The sequence below is a fragment of the Pelodiscus sinensis genome, chromosome 1, assembly GCF_049634645.1.
Source record: "Pelodiscus sinensis isolate JC-2024 chromosome 1, ASM4963464v1, whole genome shotgun sequence".
Lineage (NCBI taxonomy): Eukaryota > Metazoa > Chordata > Testudines > Trionychidae > Pelodiscus > Pelodiscus sinensis.
This window is the reverse complement of record NC_134711.1, coordinates 168,282,047-168,300,514: the sequence shown is the minus strand read 5'-3', so window position 1 is coordinate 168,300,514 and position 18,468 is coordinate 168,282,047. Positions and strand designations below refer to the sequence as shown.

The following is an 18,468-nucleotide window of genomic DNA, read 5'->3' as shown; positions in this document are numbered from 1 at the left end:
ATGGCATGCAGTTACTGCTCTACCCACTTGTTGTTCTGTGGCCCAGACACAAACAGTATAAGGTTTGTTTGATGAAGAATAGGTCATTGAAATAACCCATACAGTCTTGTGTAATATACCAGGGCCAGGTGTCAGAAAGGCAAAGACTGCTTGGTCATCATCACATCTCTCATGTTATGCCTAAACCCAAGCAGCAGGAAAAAATGCTACAGAAAAGGAACTCATATCAGGTTCTTGGACTAGTGATGCCCCTGTGGACTTCTTGTGTTCCTATGAAGTCAGTTGGAAGGTTTCTGTTGGTTCAGTACATCTCATTTGGAAGGACTGGTTGTGTCCACCCTCTGAGTTTGGATCAACTTTGCCTTCAACATCCTCCTTCTCCTGTTTGCCCTTAAGATATAGCTCCTTGGCACAGCGAGCTGTTGGACTACAGCGAGTGATAGAACCTTTTGTTTAGTGGTTCAATTCCAATTCAGAAATGGAAAACCTCACCTTCCTTCACATTCCCTTCACCCTCCACCCCATCCTGTATACTGCATGTATCCTAGTCTCTTGCCCTTCAGGAATATGTATGTAGATCTTACTCTCAGGAATCTCTGTGTTTTGGATGTGTGACAAGGTTTATCAGTCCTGGACTGGGCCCAACGGTGTTAACCTGGCTCACCTGGCTGAGGGGGCCCCAGCTGAAGGCTGGCTATAGTCAGGAGCTGCTGAGTCAGGGATGACTGCCACAAAGGAAGGAGGTGCTGCAGAAGCTCTAGGGGAGTAAGCACCAATGGATCAAGCCACGGCAGTCAGGTCGAGAAGACTGCAGGGGAAGAGAACTACCCATAAGAGACATGTAGGAAGTAGCCCAGGGCAAGGAATTGTTCCCTGGGAGCTCAGTGTGTTGCAGTGGGATTCCCCATCTAGCTAGAAGTGGGCCACTCCTTTGCTGATGGGGCCCTGGGTTTGGACCCAGATGAGAGGGAGGGCTTGGGTCACCCTATCCTCTCCTCACCTACCCCACACAGGGAGCTACGCCTATTGTTCTGCTGCTGGCTACTAGGATGAACAACCCTGATGACAGGGGAAGATGTATTGACTCTGTGGCCACTAGGTTGTACTACCCTGAACATAGAGGGAAATATATTAACTTTGTGGCCATTAGGTTGTACTACCCTCACCACAGGTAGAATTGAATTAGCTTTGTGATCAATAGGCCTCATTGCCCTGAGAGAGGAGAGGCATTACTGTAGACGCTGGCTGTCAGGCCATGCTACACCTAGAGCAAAGGACAGGGAAATGGACTCTGACTGTCAGGCCATGCTACCCCAAGAGAGCAGGGCATCTAATTGGACTCTGTTAGGCCACACTAGCCTGAGGGAAAGGGTTGTAGAATGGACTGTGGCTGCTAGGCCACACTACCCTGAGAGCAAGGGGTTGCATTCAGTTTGAGGGTCCGCAGAGGACCTATCACTACTTTCAGAAGGGGACAGGTGCTATTCCTCTGTTTGGGGTTCTGTGGTATGTGATGTGCGGAGTGGCTCATGAATAATTAGTGTTTGAGTAGCTTAACTTGTGCCTCCTTGATTAGTCCTACCTCATGATGATTAACATTTAGCTGAGGGGGGAAGGAACGGGGCTCTGAGCACTTTGAAATATGTGAGGAGTACCCTAGTCCATTAAATGTGCCTTGCAACACCTTTTATGTACAGATCTACATAGTTCTGACAATCCCATTACCTCCAGACATGCACAGAGACCCAACTGGAGTATGCATCAATTTTACATGTACACATTTATGAAAGTGTGGATGTTAGTTAGTCCTCCTCATGTAGCATGTCTGGCAAAGAGAGGGAAGGAAAAGTTAGCTCATTCTTGTGAGTCTCCAAACTATGTTTTAACTCTAGATCATGCTGCCTCCTTCTCCTAAATTGCCTCTTTAGAAGCTAGAAGAAGTTGATTTCTCCATTGCTTGCGGGGTGTTGGAGACAAGCCTTTTTTATTTTAAATTAAATTAGTCCCAAAAGAGCAAATACGTTATCATCCTGATTTGTGAATACACAAAATACTTAGTTTTGATATAACTAATTAACTATATAATTTTATGTACTGCTCAGTGTATTCCTAAATTCTTTTAAAATGTGCATTAAATGTTAATAGGTAGATGGGGAGAGTTCATTAACTATAAATTAAAATTGTCATTCATTATTTAGCGGATAAGCTCAGACTGCCAGTTATAGCTCTTTTTGTTGTTTTAATTAATATTCTCTCTTCTTACAACACTACAACATAGGTTAAAAAAGCCTATGTAATTAGAAGGAAGTGTAACGATCTTAATTTAGAACTCAGCCTGCTTTCAATGGTTACATAACTCCAGGAAAAAGAAAACAAATTAAATCCTATGTATCTTTAAGTCTAAATTTTAACTTGCCGACAGGCTCTTTGTGAAAAGAATTGCTAATACAAAATGATGTTCCTAGCCTATAAGATTGAACAATGTAAACAAAGCATTTCCTTACACAAGGCCTGATTCTGACACTATTACTTTGTATAACTTTATATTCCTTGAGCACCACCTTTAAGTTAGTAGGACTACTCTTGCATTGAGATGCTACTCATGAGACCAGACATTCAGCCTATGAAAATCACCTTTTACTTCAAGTGGAGTCATGATACACCCGATAAATGTGTTGACCTAATTTGATATGTAAGTATTATTGGGGAAAAATATTTGAACTACAATTAAGAGTGAAATCTATTTTAAGATATTGTAGCTGTCATAAATAAAATAAAGCTAGAATGGACATTCCAAGTCTTCAGGTCTCAGTTTAGAAAAAAAAGCATTCAGAAACATGCAGCTGCATTCTATAAGGTGATCAAATTTCCAGCATTGTCAACAAACACTGATCTCAGAGTTGGTCAGTCACAAATGTGTATTTGCTTTGGGACTCATTCAAATGGCTAAAAGGCTTGTGATACCATCTGCAACTTGTCCTGAGGGCAATCTCCTATGGATCTGTATGGGAGAAGCACACAATCTTATAGGTGCCAGCCTTCTAAGTATGAAAATCACTATTGCTCATATGTGAAAAGAGATTTGTGAGCTAGTTTCTGATTTTTAGTTATAAAACATACGAGATCTTCATCTGATGTAATTTGGCATAGCTCCCCTGTTGTCAATAGAGTTACAGCAATTTACACCAGCTGGGCACCCGATTCAGAATATTCATATGGTATATAGCATGTAAGCAAGGTTGGCTGTTTCACTCTTGATTCTCTTACCTTGACAATTCTTCCTTATTTAAGAGACTCCCTTCCCAACCCATAGAATTTTCCCCCCTCAACCATGATGAGCTGATATTCTGTGACACAAAAAGCTAGGTTTATCATTTGTGCTACATTCTTTCAGCATATTCACTAACACGGTATACCTGGCATGCTCCAACAAAAATAAGTGATAAACACAATAATTACATTGGGGGGGGGGGGGGGAACCATGAAGAGGTTTACGAAATCTTTTCTTTCAGAAAATGAAAAGAGTGCTCAGATGGCAAAATTGTATGCTGTGGAATGTTCTCGGGAAGCATTACACCATTTTAGAGCAGCAAATTGTCTCCTTTATGTGATGTTAATATCCCCAAACTGTGGACAACAGTATATTAAAAAGCTCATCAATAAAAGCAGAGTTAATCATGCATGACTGACTAATTTTTTGTGTGTCAACAGATATATTGTGAAATATCATATGGTACAAAAGGTTAGGATAGTTGTCATATCATTAGGAGGAAGAAGTGCTTGCCATCTTTCTTAGGTCACAGTAATCCTTCATATAATTACCCATCTAAATCACACACAATAATGCAACTACAGTTTAAGAAATAAACAATATTAATATATGTAAGATTTCAACAGGCTATTAAATGGCTTCTTTACAAATAATAAACAGAAATATTAAACTTACCTCTGACATGCTAATGCAATCAGTAACTTACCCTATGATCCCTAAACTTTGTATTAGTGGATTTATTGCTATTATGCATAATTTAACATGCAACATAATATTCAGATTCTCAGTTATCAATAACTATGAATGATAATGAATCATAGCACAGTTCGTTACTGAGCAAGGTAAAATAGTATTTCAGCTAAAATGTTTATCTTTTCTATCTGAATAAGAAAACTAACTATACACTTATAACCATTTTATGATCATTTGAAAGAAGATTATGATAGCAATATGTCTTTCAACTATGTCTTTATGACCACATCAAGTGGGCTGCGTGATTCACGTCTACAACTATTAAGGTGCCTTTGTTATAACCTCAGGCCTTTATCTCACCCTAGATGGACTTCATAAAATGCTGATGCTCACCTTTGGGATTTATTAAGGAGGAATGTTGTCCTTCACAGTGCTGATAAAGGTCAACTTCAAAATGTTCCATTTCCCTACACGCAATTACCAGAAAAATATGACCCTGGAACATTTGATATTCTTGAACCTCAAAATCACTGAGTGTGGAGGAGTTTTCATCTCCAGGGCAGGCTGAATCTAAATTTCATACATCCGACTCTAGAAATGTGTTGACCAGCTGCCAGCTATTTTAATTCTGCCAAAGTGTTCTATTTTTGATGGATTTAATTTAATCTCTATAGTTGAATCTTTGGTTAGAGTAATAACAAGGGGGTAAAGGACTATCATTATCTAATTTATTTAAGTTGTCCCTGTTTTCCCAATGTGATTAAAGTTTCTGAGTAAAAAAATCCTTACAGAGATTTGTCAAATCTTGTTAAGGTTTTGGTACTACTCAGAAGTCTGATACACAGCACCACTTTTGGAATATATATATATATATATATATATATATATATATATATATATATATATATATATATATATATAAAAGAAAAGGCAACATGCTCTAGCTGAATAACTGTAGCAACTTCACAATATTTAAATTGTATCCTACTATACACCACACTGTGCCCTTGGGTTCATGAGCAGCTTCAAAAGGTGAAAAGGAATAATGGCACTAATTCTAGAAATGAACAAAAAATGAATAAATATAATGCTATGAGACATTGATGTCAGAGCAATCTAGCTCTTATGTTTTCATAATTTTTATGGTGGCTTGAAATCCAATCTCGAAAATGTACTAAGGAACAAAAGTTTGGCACAGCACCCTGTCTGAGATAATGGAACAGGCACTGAGGATATGTGAAAAGGACAAAGGAAGAATTCTCCTCTTTCAGATTATGGGACGCTACAGAGACTCTGTGTGGAGGCCAACCATAAGGGGTGGAATAGCTACAATTATTAAAGGTACAATAGCACTGGTTTAATTAAAAATCCACCTACTTGTTTAACATAAGATTAAAAATGCCTAAATATTTTACAAATTGCATTTTTAATTAAATGAAACATTCTTGACTTTCTAATCTCATTTTCTAGCCATTTCTACATATAACTGAATGTCTTGATCCAAGGTAGTGGTACAGTCGTAGTAACCCACACACAGTCACTTCAAGGAAGTGGGTAATGAGTAGATCTTCCAGTCCGGTCACCTCCACCCAGACTGCCTGTCTCCTACTCTCTTTCATCTCTAGCACAATAGGACGTAGCAAGCTCCAGAGTAAGAAGTAAAAATAAAAGTCGCATGAGCTTCATTCTCCAGGATCTCCTTTTTATATAAATTTGAACTCTGTAAAATCTGACTCTCACATTGTGCATAACACAACCATTGTCCAAACTGCAGTGATTTCTACATTTCATTGTTTTTGTAAAGATTAAGTATTATAAAGATCCCAAATGAAAATGAAAATCTAACCATAAGTTCACCACTGACCTCTCCAAGTGAAACAACTCAATTTGAAGTCACTATAGCTACACTGATGGAGAACTGATATAAGAGAGTCAGGATGGTTGCAACCAATGTTTGAAAAAAAATCAGTTCCACTGAATAGGGCCATGTTGTAAGAATGAAATAATATTTCATTGTAGGCTGCAGCATATGCCTTTTTATCTTTGTTTAATGCAAACTTTTCAATGCACAATTATCACATACGTTTTTTCATCAATAATATTGTGAAACTGTTGTGAATTAGAAAGCCAATGAGTATCAATTCTAAATTGCTTCCAGGGTGTGCTATGAGTCAATTAATGTCTCCAATTCTGACAAGAATTCAAAGGTTACAGTTGTTAGTCATTTGTTGGCATAGTTGCAGAATATGCAGTATTTATTGATCAGTATTCTGGGAGGATTATAGAGATGATTATACTCAGTTGTACTTATAACTAAACTATACAAAGGCACGAAAATAGCTTCTTCTAATTGCATAATTGGATTTATAAACATAATTACTGACTACAAAATACAAATTATAACTCTCCACAGTGGTAAAAATGGCTAAAAACATTAGACCAAACTGACATTGATGCATAGTCTGAACAACAACAAACTATATTAGCCCATAGAAAATCACAAACCAAGCAACTACAAAATGTAATCTGAATTCTCAGAAGCAGATTGTTCAATCAGTTGCAATATTTTTCATAGGACTAAAAATATATACATTGTGGAGGCAAGAGTGTCCTATTTCATTGAATATGCTGCAAAATTTAAGAAAAAAATTAAAGCATGTCACTTGTTCTTTTTTTAGTATACATACAATAAATATATAAATACAGGCAGTCCCCGGGTTATGTACAAGATAGGGACTGTAGGTTTGTTCTTAAGTTGAATCTGTATGTAAGTCAGAACTGGCATCCAGATTCAGCCGCTGCTGAAACTGACCGCCAGTTCCGACTTACATACAGAATCAACTTAAGAACCCCAAGCGTCCCCAAGTCAGCTGCTGCTGAAACTGATCAGCAGCTGATTCCAGGAAGCCCGGGGCATAGCAACTCTGCCTCGGGCTTCCTGTAGTCAGCGCTGGTCAGTTTCAGCAGCAGCTGACTTGGGGACGCTTGGGGCAGAGCAGCTGGGGTGCTGCTGGGTTGCTCCAGTAGCGCCGCTCCTCGGCACTACTGGACCAACCCAGCAGCACCCCATCTGCTCTGCCCCAGGGGTCCTGATTCAGCCGCTGCTGAAACTGACCAGCAGTGGCTGAATCAGGACACCTGGGGCAGAGCAGCTGAGGTGCTGCCGGGTTGGTCCAGTAGCGCCCAGAGCGGCACTGCGGGACCAACCGGCAGTGCCCCAGCTGCTCTGCCACAGGTGTCCGGAGAAAAGCCTAGTCTGCTGGGGTGGGGGGGCGTACCAGCTGCGCCCCCTCCCACCCCAGAAGACCAGGAAGACGCGGGCGGGGACCAAGATGCACCGCGGTCCCGCCGCCTGGGTCCTCCGCGGCTTTGCTCCCCTCCACGGCTTTGCTCCGCGTCTTCCTGGTCTGCAGACCAGGGAGACGCGGAGAAAGCCCCGGAGTACATGGGCGGCAGGATCGCGAGGTCCCGCATTCCGTGTCCTCCAGGGCGAGCCCCGTTCGTAACTGCGGATCCGACATAAGTTGGATCCGCGTAAGTCGGGGACTGCCTGTATAATAAATGTCCATCTCATTCTGTGGTCCTTTTAAATAAAAATTAAATTGCATGCAATCAACAATTGAAATGCTATATTATAGAATTACAAGTAGACATTTTTAAAAATATCATAATGACTGAAATTTGTGTTAACATTTTAAAATTCAATAAACACCAAAAACCATTTTGTTTTAAATTTGATGATCCCCTCCCTTTTTTGATACTTATAGTAGGTCTCCTCTTCCACTATAAGTATCAACCACCTATAGACCACTCATAAAGCCTCACAGTTTGTATATGGAAAAAGATGATCTTGTCAGATTATAGTACTTCATTGTCCATTAATACTGCAAATTCAATGTAAGTGCTTTTGAAGTGTTACTGCTTATTATTTGCTGAAATATAAAAGTAAAATATTTTAGAGAACATCAACTGAACCAACATCCTGTCCTGTTTTGTACAGAACTTAACAGGAGACATGCAGGGATCAGTCTGGGGATATGTAGGGAGAATCGGGAACTGAGGGGCATCCATCAGCTTCACTCTTGCTGCTTTGGCTCCAGCTAGTAATCTATCTGTGAATCACTGGTTGATGCATTCACATATCAGTGAGTGAAATGCAGCCAGCCATTAGTGATTCGTTTCATGGAGAACTAGCATAGTCAGAGTGGAGGCATGAAGGTAAAGGCAGGTGAATGCTGTGTGTGCATGGAGGATGGAATTATTACTGAGTTGAGTGGTGTATTGTAGGAGTATAGTAGGGAAGGGCCAGAAAGTGCAGTCTAAACCAGTGATCCATGCCTAAATTGGTAACTGAGGGCCTGCAGACCTAGAGAAGGGGCTTTTGAGAGATGGTTTCTTGGGGATGGGGAGTGAGAGAATAATAATGATGATAATATGGCCAAGAGAGAGGGGGGGGGGATGCTCTGAGGACATTGATGAAGGAGAAATGATGTAGGGATGAGAAAGAGGATTCTCAGCCAACTAATTAGGGTGATTTGCCAGCTAAGGGAGTGGTCAATTCTTCACTATGGCTGAAATTGGATCCAATACTTAAAAATCTGTAACTGGTTGGATAAAAAATATGAATAAGACAGATTTCCTGGCAAGAACAGCAATGTGGATAAGATGCAACAGTAATTTAATGTACATAAATGTTAATCTTTATTCATAATAAATCCCCTATGTCAGCCAGAGATAATTTAATATATAAAATGTTAAATTTTATTCATAATAAATCCCTTTGTCAGAACAGCCAACTAGAACAAGGAACTTCATTATAAATACTGATCTGGTATGCTGGAAATAATTTCACAAGTATTGGAGACCATTTTTTAAACGTGTTACTGAGATTTGTTGAAAAAAAGCTACAAATTATCAAGACTCTTTGGAAACGATTGCATCTTCTATTGGCAACTGCTCAAGTGTTCTGTAGAAAGTGGAGAGTATCTGGTAGAATGCTAAAGAGGAAAGTCACAGCTGCATGAAGGTGGAGAAGATGGCTTATCTTGAGTTGCTAGCTTCAACACAGTTATCACCACTCACTTTTCCACAGTGAGGGCAGCTCTCATTCTTGTATCTTTGCACCTCAATGCTGAAGCAAGCTCCACACACTGTTCTAGGATGGTGGATTTGTGGATCCAAAAGTTCTGCTGACACGCCTCATCATCACATACATTCATCACAATGCGAGCCCACTAGTCAGTGCTTATTTCTTGTGTTTAATACTGCAGGTCTGCCATCTGCAGCTGCTACATGAATCCCAGCAGCAATTTTGAATTATTTCTTTCCATGGCACATAGCAAGGTAGGCACCAGTGATTCACTCTCTGTTTTCATCTCATGAAATCTGCAGTAACAACTGCATTGTGTTCATAACGTGCACTATTGGTCAGCCATTCAGGATCTAAGCTTTCAGGCAGAGATGCAGGGAACACAGTTTACAAGGGGCGTTGAAAAATGGTGTGAAAGCAATTTGGAAGCCCACGGAATGACTGGATGGAAAGAACTGCTTCACAGGACAGTTATCAGGCCTTTTGATGCATTGTGATCCATTCCCAGAGCTCCTGGTACCAGAAGATAGTGAGTTGCACAGTGGGTTATGTACCCATGAGGCAACATGCTCTCTGTTGATGCAAGAGTGCCTACTGTGGACATACTCTGCTAACAGCATTGTGTGGATGTGTGTAATCGATGCAATTCAAACAGTTTATGATCACTGACAATTTAATTTGAAAACTCCGTACTGTAGCATAATCTTCGTCCCAGAAATTGAGAGGTTCCCTTCTGAGTTTACAAATGGAAATTTTGAACCCAACACTGCAACTGAACAACTACATTTTAGCAATTTAAAATTGCTATTTTATTAAAACTGCCTTATTAGTAATTCCGTCTAATTTCTAACCTCTCATTCAGGTTCAATTTCTGTGTATCTTTTATAAATTTATGCAATTTCCCAGAAAGTGGAAATTAAAAATAAAAATAAGACTTCTAATGCTCTGTTGGCACACAGCCACTTGCTGTGTCTTAGTCTAATGATATATGTAATTACAGATGGTAAAAATATTCTTCCCCTCTCTAAGAAAAGAGTAATATAACTAAAGTCAGTCCTTATTATTGATGTCCAAATATAAGAGATAATATAAACCACATTGAAGACAATTGTGGACTGTCCCTGGGGGGAATAAAATCTGTGCTTTACTGAAGTCAGTTGAAAAAGAACAAATTATCGTTAAACTTGTGTGTCAGTGCTATCTTCTATTTTTAAAACTGATCTCCCATCAAATGTTTCTTTACTGGGTTTGGGTGCTTAATTTAGGCCATGAGCAGGACAAACCCCTGTACATGCACAGAGATGCATTGTTCTACTTTCATTGAGAATTCGTGCATGTGCAGAGGATTCTGCCCACGAGGTTCAACAGCAGGACAATAAATCTGCTCTATCCCTCCATGGTGATGTGTGTATGCATGTTGTATGAGCAAAGTTGGTGCTCAAGAAAGCCATTGAATCATTCCGCCTACTGTGGAAGGAGTCTTCATGATAGCTTCCAACAGGATATAATGGTTAGCACTAGGTGGTTTCCCACGTATGCATAACTTATACCAGGGGTTTCCAAACTTTTTGACACAGAGACCAGTAAATCCATTCATGAACATTTGGAGGACTGGCTTCTCCTCCCAATCTCCCTTGGCTAGTCCCACTGCCCGCGTCCATCCCTGCTTCCAGCAGCTGCTTCTCCCCCCCCCCCCCCCATCTTCCCCGGCTAGCTCCCTACCCTCGACCTTGCGCCCCCCAGCAGCTCTGCTTCTGCCAGGCCCCCAATCTCTCACGGACAGTCCCAATGCTCCCCCTCCCCCGACCTCCCCTTGCTACGCATCTGCCGGGAGCTGGAAGATCCAGCTGCAGATTCTGCCCAGGCCGGCCAAGGGCTTGGGGGACCCGACGCCACACAGGCACTCCGGGAGCCCAGAGCACCCGGCAACCACGCTGAGGCCCAGTAGTTTTTTTCTGAGGCCCAGTACCGGCCCACGGCCCATAGTTTGGGAAAGGCTGACTTATACTAAAGAGTTAAGGTACACTAGTTTGTGTCCTGTGTTTAAGGTGGATGTGGACTTCATTCTCTTCAACTGTTGTAGAGTTTCCTTCACAAGGCTTGGATTTCACCCTAAACATTTAGGGTGCATCTACATTGCAGGGCTTAACTTGAAATAAGCTATGCAAATTGAGCTACATCAAGGCTATGTCTACACTGGGCCACTTATTCCGGAAAAGCAGCCGCTTTTCCAGAATAAGCTGCGAGCTGTCTACACTGGCCCCTTGAATTTCCGGAAAAGCAGTGATGATTTACTGTAAGAAATCAGCTGCTTTTCCGGAAAAACTATGCTGCTCCCGCTTGGGCAAAAGTCCTTTTTCCGGAAAACTGTTCCGGAAAAGGGCCAGTGTAGACAGCACAGTAGTCTTTTCCGCAAGAAAGCCCCGATCGCGAAAATGACAATCGGGGCTTTCTTCCGGAAAAGCGTCCGTGGCCAATGTAGACGCGCTTTTCCGGAAATACTTATAACGGAAAACTGTTCCGTTTTAAGCATTTCTGGAAAAAGGTGCCAGTGTAGACACAGCCTTCAATTGTGTATCTTATTTTGAAATAGCTTATTTCAAAATAGAGAACATCTACACAGCGCTTATTTTGAAATAGAGCACTCTTCCTCTGACTTCCCTTATTCCTCGTACAATGAGGGTTACAGGAGTCGGAGTAAGAAGTCCTTAAGAAGTCCTTCAGCTTAACAGTATATTGACACTATTTCAAAATAACTGTCTGCTGTGTAGATGCAGACTAAGTTATTTTGGAATTGTGCTAGTTATTTCGAAAGAGTGTTGCTGTGTAGACGTACCCTTAAAGTCAAATTCCGCCATCAGATAACAATGTGTATCACCCATTGATTTAAAAAGATGTTATGCCTGGTTATCTGAGGACTGTGTTTAGTCTTTGAATACTACAGCTAGCCACAATGTGATTTGATAATAAACCATTATTAATCTTTTCAGTGATCTTGATGGGGTGAACATATACTATTCCTAAATTATGTATAATTACACCAAATGATCTGGTTGTCTAGTGCAGCGTTTCTCAACCTTTTTTTGCTCATGGCCCCCTTCTGAGCCTCGTTTGCCTCTGCGGCCCTCCTCATAGCCGCTGTTAGTTGGAAAAAAAGGGACATAATTTACCTAATATTCCGTTTTTTCCATGTGGCCCCTGGAGAGTCATATGGCCCATGGTTGAGAACCACTGGTCTAGTGGATATCTCCATCTGCTCAGCTTTACTGGTCCTTGTGACATAAGTGGGAGTTATATCTGAAAAATAAGTTCAAAATCAGGACTGACAAATCTTGAAATCTATTAAACTGCTCTAGCTATAATGAGGTTTTGTGGGGAGAAAAGCCTGAAATATATTATGAGTAGCCATCTATTGATGATTCCAGATTGAAATATCATTGTCTTTATTTTGCAAGGGTAAACACAGATATTCTGATGTCTGGTTTGTAGGCACCCCAGATGTGATGGCTACTGTTGTGGAGATTTGAAATCTGAAGTTAGTACCTAAAGCCTTTTAAATGTCTTTTCTAGTGCTTGAGACTGTGCTAGGTCTAAGCCTTTTCTAGTCTGTGTCTCTAGTGCTAGTTGTCCATTTGCAATTACACTTTTCATAATATGGGGGGTTAAATCATGGTGTCATGGCTAACTTCCACTTACTCCCTATTTAAGTGCCCCTTGCATTTTTCACTTGCTAAGATAATTTTCTAAAACACTTCTGGAGCCTTGCTGTTCAATAGCTGGCACATTCCATTGCAGGGATGGTTGCCTTTCACTTGTAACTAAAGTGAAGTGACTCCTATAGTTCGTAATTATGTAAAGTACTCTGAGGCTTGGGGGGATAAAACTATATAAATCAATATTCAGTTAATGACTGAAGTGATAACATGGAACCAAAGTCCTCTATGTATCCACAGAGAATGAGTAATTGCTGTTGAAACTTCCTGAAATGGTTCCACCAGTGATTTTCCAGGACTCAAAATATAGGGCTTCTTCATGTTCATTCAATTAAATGATCTGCTGATCAGATGGTAAATAGGAAGGTTGAAGTGATTGTTCACAACTCTTCACTTTTCTAAGTGTGAATTTCCCTCAATTTTATTTGCTTTATCAGTGGTATCATTGTTGAATGCCCATTTGTAAGCCTTTCCTCAAATACCTGTGTTTTGTCTCTCTGCTGTATGTGGAATGCTGTCCAATCCAAATGGCCACTATCTGCACCTCCTTCAAATCTGTCTTCAAGATCCACTTTTGTTTTGACGCCTACAAGAAAACAACCAGGTAAGGACAGCTAGGCTGTGCAGCCATTGGGGAAAATGGATTTTCTTGATCTGTGTACTGAAAGAACAAAACAACCCTTCCAATCCCTTGAGTTGTGCAATGACTAACTAAGTGATTGCATGACATTTCTTTCCTTTTCCCAAAGCTTCTTCCTTTCCCTACTTTTTTGTCACACTTGTGGCTTGCTTCAAATTAGATTGTAAACAATTTGGGAGACATCAATATCTGTACAGTGATTAGCACAATGAGGCTTCTGTTCTGACAAAGTCTAGGACTATGCTTGAAAGCTTACAACTGTGCCATTGTAAGTTCTCTAACCTCACTGCTCTAAGCCCATGGGGGAGAGCTTTCCCATTGACTTAATTAATCCACTCTCAATCCACCCTGTATGTTGGTGAAAGAAGCTCTCCCAGGGACATTGTGGTATCCATACTGGTACATAGGTTGCTGTAACTTAAGTTACTCAGGAGATGGCTTATTGACACCACTGATCAACATAAGTTATATTGACATAAGTGGTAATGTAGACCTAACCTAGGACTTTTTAGATACTACTCACATACAAATATTTTTTTCTGACTTGTGATAGTGGCTTTATGGTGTGCTCATATCTCTGGTCAGACCACTAATGTGCTCCACAAAGACTACCAAAGACTATCATTGCTGTCATATAGCAGTGGATTGAGAGCTCCCATCTCTGGTAATTATTTCCAAACTTCCACCCCCAGCCTTCAGGCAGAGAACCCTCCTGTAGCCTTTGTGAAAGCAAAGATTTACCAAGATATAACCCAGCTCCTTGGCATCCATAATTCAGTACCAGTCAGGTGCCTCTTTCCTTTTGTATTCTGGATGATTCTGGCCTGCAGTGCGTGCTTAGAATGACTATGCAGGCAGGCTGCTCCCAGAGCCTTGCTGTATTCCTGCAATAACAGCAACAAGTGCAACCCCTGCAGTTCCTTCTCAAATGGTATCCCTTCCAGGGGTGATTGGTTCCTCCAGAAGGGGGTGCAGGCAGACCACTTAGGGTATGTCTACACTACCCCGCTAGTTCAAACTAGCGGGGTAACGTATGCATACCGAACTTGCTAATGAAGCCCAGGATTTGAATTTCCCGGGCTTCCTTAGCATAAAGCCGGCGCCGCCATTTTTAAAAGCCGGCTTGTTCGAACCCCGTGCCGCGCGGCTACACGCGGCACGGGCGAGATAGTTCGAACTAGCTAGCCATTCCGAACTATCTGTACGCCTCGTTCCACGAGGTGTACAGATAGTTCGGAATGGCTAGCTAGTTCGAACTATCTCGCCCGTGCCGCGTGTAGCTGCGCGGCACGGGGTTCGAACAAGCCGGCTTTTAAAAATGGCGCCGGCTTTATGCTAATGAAGCCCGGGAAATTCAAATCCCGGGCTTCATTAGCAAGTTCGGTATGCATACATTACCCCGCTAGTTCGAACTAGCGGGGTAGTGTAGACATACCCTGAGAGAGGCAGGGAGGGGGTATATGCCCCATTTAGCAATTAAGATTTTGGCAGGGACATAGGGAAAAGCGCATCTCCCGAGTGCTACCATGAGTCACCTGTGACCCCTTCCTATAGATTGGGGACTTCTGACAGCAGGAGGAAGAGGTGTCATTTTGGGCCAGGTCTTGTGCCCATCATGGCCTTATCAGGGATAAGCTGTTTATAGTTATTACCAGCAGAAGAAGAAAGATGATTCTTTCACACTATCTATAAGTGGACTGTGGGCTCCAGAGTCTACATTGCTATTAACAACACATGCCCTGGGGATACTTTACTTTTAGAAATTACCTGAGCTGTATAATTACCCAAAGAAACAATTTTTGTTTTGAATTTCTAAATTTGTTCTTAAGAAAGCAAACACTGTTGGTCAGATCCTCCACAGGTATAAATCAGCATAGCTCCATTGGATTCAATATAACAGTGCTAACTTACACCAGCTGAGAATCTGTAGATTTAAAATTTTAAACTGCCTTGCTAGATTCTTTAGGTGCTTATTTATTATGTTGTTTTAAACTTGTATTTTCATATTAACTTGTCATTTGATTTTACTTCAGGATCTGAGAGGCTTGCCTTGCTATGTGAATTGTGTAAGAGGAGGATTATTACTTACATTAAAAATATGTCCTGTGAATATCATCATCCAAGCTGCCTCTGAAATGATTACATGTATTTATTTGTTTTGATTTTTGTGGCTGCTTAGCACTGACATTTTAGCACAAAATTACTTGTGCTGGCAGGTTTGAAAATTATACTCTACCTCTGACAATACATAGAGGAATAGACAGCTGGGGAACAAAGTATATTACTACAGCCTGTTAGGCTGTAGGGTACAGAATAAAATAGGGGATTGAAAATCAGAAAAACAAAGAAAGCACAGACAGGTTGGTGGAAAAAATGCTAGAGGGAACAAAAACTGCTGCAAGCAAAATTTACCATAATCATTCAAGGATGGTTTTACAAAGGATATTACAGCTACCTGGGAGATCAAGGCCCAGGGCTATTTTGGCAGGCAAAAAAGTAGAAAGCAACTATAATGCAATAGTACACTGCTTCAGGAGCCAATCATAGAAGTGTTTGGAAGGTAGGAGATGGCAAAAAAACAAAATGGTTGGAAACTGAAGAGTCAACTAAGATTTTTTTTCTTAGGTAAATAAAGTTTATGTAGGGACACAGTTCAAAGTTTTTGCCTTTCACAGAGAGTGGAGATTGTTTAATGTTCCAATAAAAGCAAATAACCTGCAGGCAGAGAGTGAGAAGTCCTTATGTCAGTTTCATCCTGGAGATTCACTATGACTAAACACAAACACTGTAGTCAGAATAGTTCCTTATCGCAGTAACAATGTCCGACGTAGTGGCGTGATAACCTATCAGCAGCTGAGCTCTGTACTGATGAATCTTCTGGATTTTACTGGACTCTTCACAGCCCTGTGACGGTAAAGGGAAAAACTGTTTATAGTTATTACTAGTAAAGGATTTTTTTTTCTGTGTCAGTGACCACCACGGTATTACTCTTCAAGACCCTCCTGAAATTTAATGTAACCTCTGTGATAGATGCTGCAACCATATACAGTATCTTCGAGGGCACATACAGCATTAAGTTTATGGATCACTATAGGCCAGGGATTTTGTGCATGACTGTGTTCCACACCAAGGGAAAGGCTTATCACACAGCTCCTTCAAGAACTACAATAGTGGAGGTAGTGATGGGGATTAGGGTGAATCACTCACATTGTAAACAACTCCCAAGAAAGATACCAATTCCACGGGAGTTTCTCATATACTGCTTCAAAATGGAATTCCAAAGACAACAAAAACAAAGGAGAAGTGTGTGTCTTATAAAGACTGTATTTACATATTCTCTGGTTTTGTTTGGCTGATTCCTCAAGCAGACAAGACCTTCATCCCTGGGGTCCCAATCCTTGTGGAAGATTTGGAAAGACTTTGACTTACCAGGTTGGCTGGATTGCTGACTCTAGTAAATGTATAACATGCATAGAAAATTATTATTAGTTTTTCTAATATAGTTTTTCTCTATAATGCTTTTGCCTTAAGAATATATTTTCTTTCTTAGTAAGAACTGAGCCATATGATAACGGGCAATTGATGGTAATGCACTGGTCATAGTTCTTGGAAAGACAGCAATGAATAGATGCTGGCTATTAGGCAAAGGGGCTTTCTGGAGACACCATACTGTAAGACAAGAAGCTGTGCAGGCTTAGAACCCCTGGCCAGAAGTGAGGGGGGAAATGATTTGCCCATAGACAAGTGACAGCTGAAGACCTGAGACCTCACTGGGAAGTCCTGAAGTAGTCCAAGGAGGGGGAATATAAATGTGCATTTACCCTGAAACTGTGACAGCTTCCTATATGAAATTAACAGTATAATTCTTCCCCTTCCTCTAACTCATAATGCTTTGGGACTATTGGAAAGAATGCTTTATTTGTCTTATAGGTCTTCCAGGAGTCCTAGCAGTTAAAAAGCAACAGTGAGAATTAGTAGGAGTGAAGAAGTAGATACTGTAAATCCTTCTGGGTTTCTATTTGAAAAAAAGGTAATGAAAATATAGACTCTCCCACTCCTGTAAAAGGGATGTGTACATGAAATATGAGTTAGAATTAGAGCAACCCATTATTTGTGTATGCCTCGTTACATGGTGTAAAATAAGCCACCAGCCCAGCCTATTGTACAACTTTAAATGCAAAGAATGAAATACAGCTCCCATTGAAGTCTGTGGGAGTACTGACATCAGGGTGGCCACAACATCAAAGGAGGCTCTGTTAGTGTTGAGCTTTAATTTTTAGTTGTGACCCAGACAACTGTATTGAAATAACTGACAACATTCAATCTGTGTCAGCCCGTCTCCAGTCAGGAAGCATAAAGAATTTCAGACCTATCCATTCAAATTGAGGATTTATCTCATAGTTGGAATTGCAGTGAAAAACACTAAGCACTAGAGGGAAGAATACATGATCCAGAATATCTCTATCAATACTAGGGAGAATCTCTAGATGATTTTCACTATCACTGATATCAATGCATCTCCTCCAGTGCTAGCAGCATTGGCAGTAGATGGGGAGGCTACTTTCTGAAATTGCAGAGCGTCCCAAACTCCCGTAGTGTATGTCTACACTGCAAAGTTAATTTGAAATAACAACCTTTATTTCGAATTAACTTTAATAGCGTCTGACTATGCAAACCTCTATTTTGAAATTAATTCGAAATAGCGGAGTGCTTAATTCAAATTTGGTAAACCTCATTCTATGAGGAGTGATGACAAATTCGAAATAGCTGTGTAGACATTTAATTCGAAATAGGGGGCCTCCAGCCCTTCCCAGGGAGCCCTGGTGGCCACTCTGGGCACAACCAGGAAAACTTACTCTCCTTTCCCCCAGCCCTGGAGCCGTTAAAGGGGTAGACCCTGGCCACAGTGCCTGTGCCAGCTCCAAGCCTGCCAGCCCAGAGGCAGCAGTGGCCACTGGGGCCCCTGACCCTGTGACTCCAAAACATTAGCCAGAAAGCCACTGGCACCCAGCCCTCCACTGCTCCCCAGGAGCAGTCTGCCAGCTCCCAGGAGCCTGACAGA

General features: G+C 41.1%; 1 long non-coding RNA gene across 2 annotated transcripts in view; it reads left to right on the top strand.

Annotated features, from left to right (window-relative positions):
* LOC142820538 (uncharacterized) overlaps positions 1–18,468 on the top strand; it is a 96,851-nt gene that overhangs the window by 67,243 nt on the left and 11,140 nt on the right. The window contains exon 3 of one of the 2 annotated variants that reach the window (XR_012897761.1): positions 13,333–13,370. This is a non-coding gene — a long non-coding RNA (uncharacterized LOC142820538). Of the gene's footprint in view, positions 1–13,332; positions 13,371–14,899; positions 17,437–18,468 lie in introns of those variants that run through there. The other variant, XR_012897762.1, reaches the window with a different exon arrangement.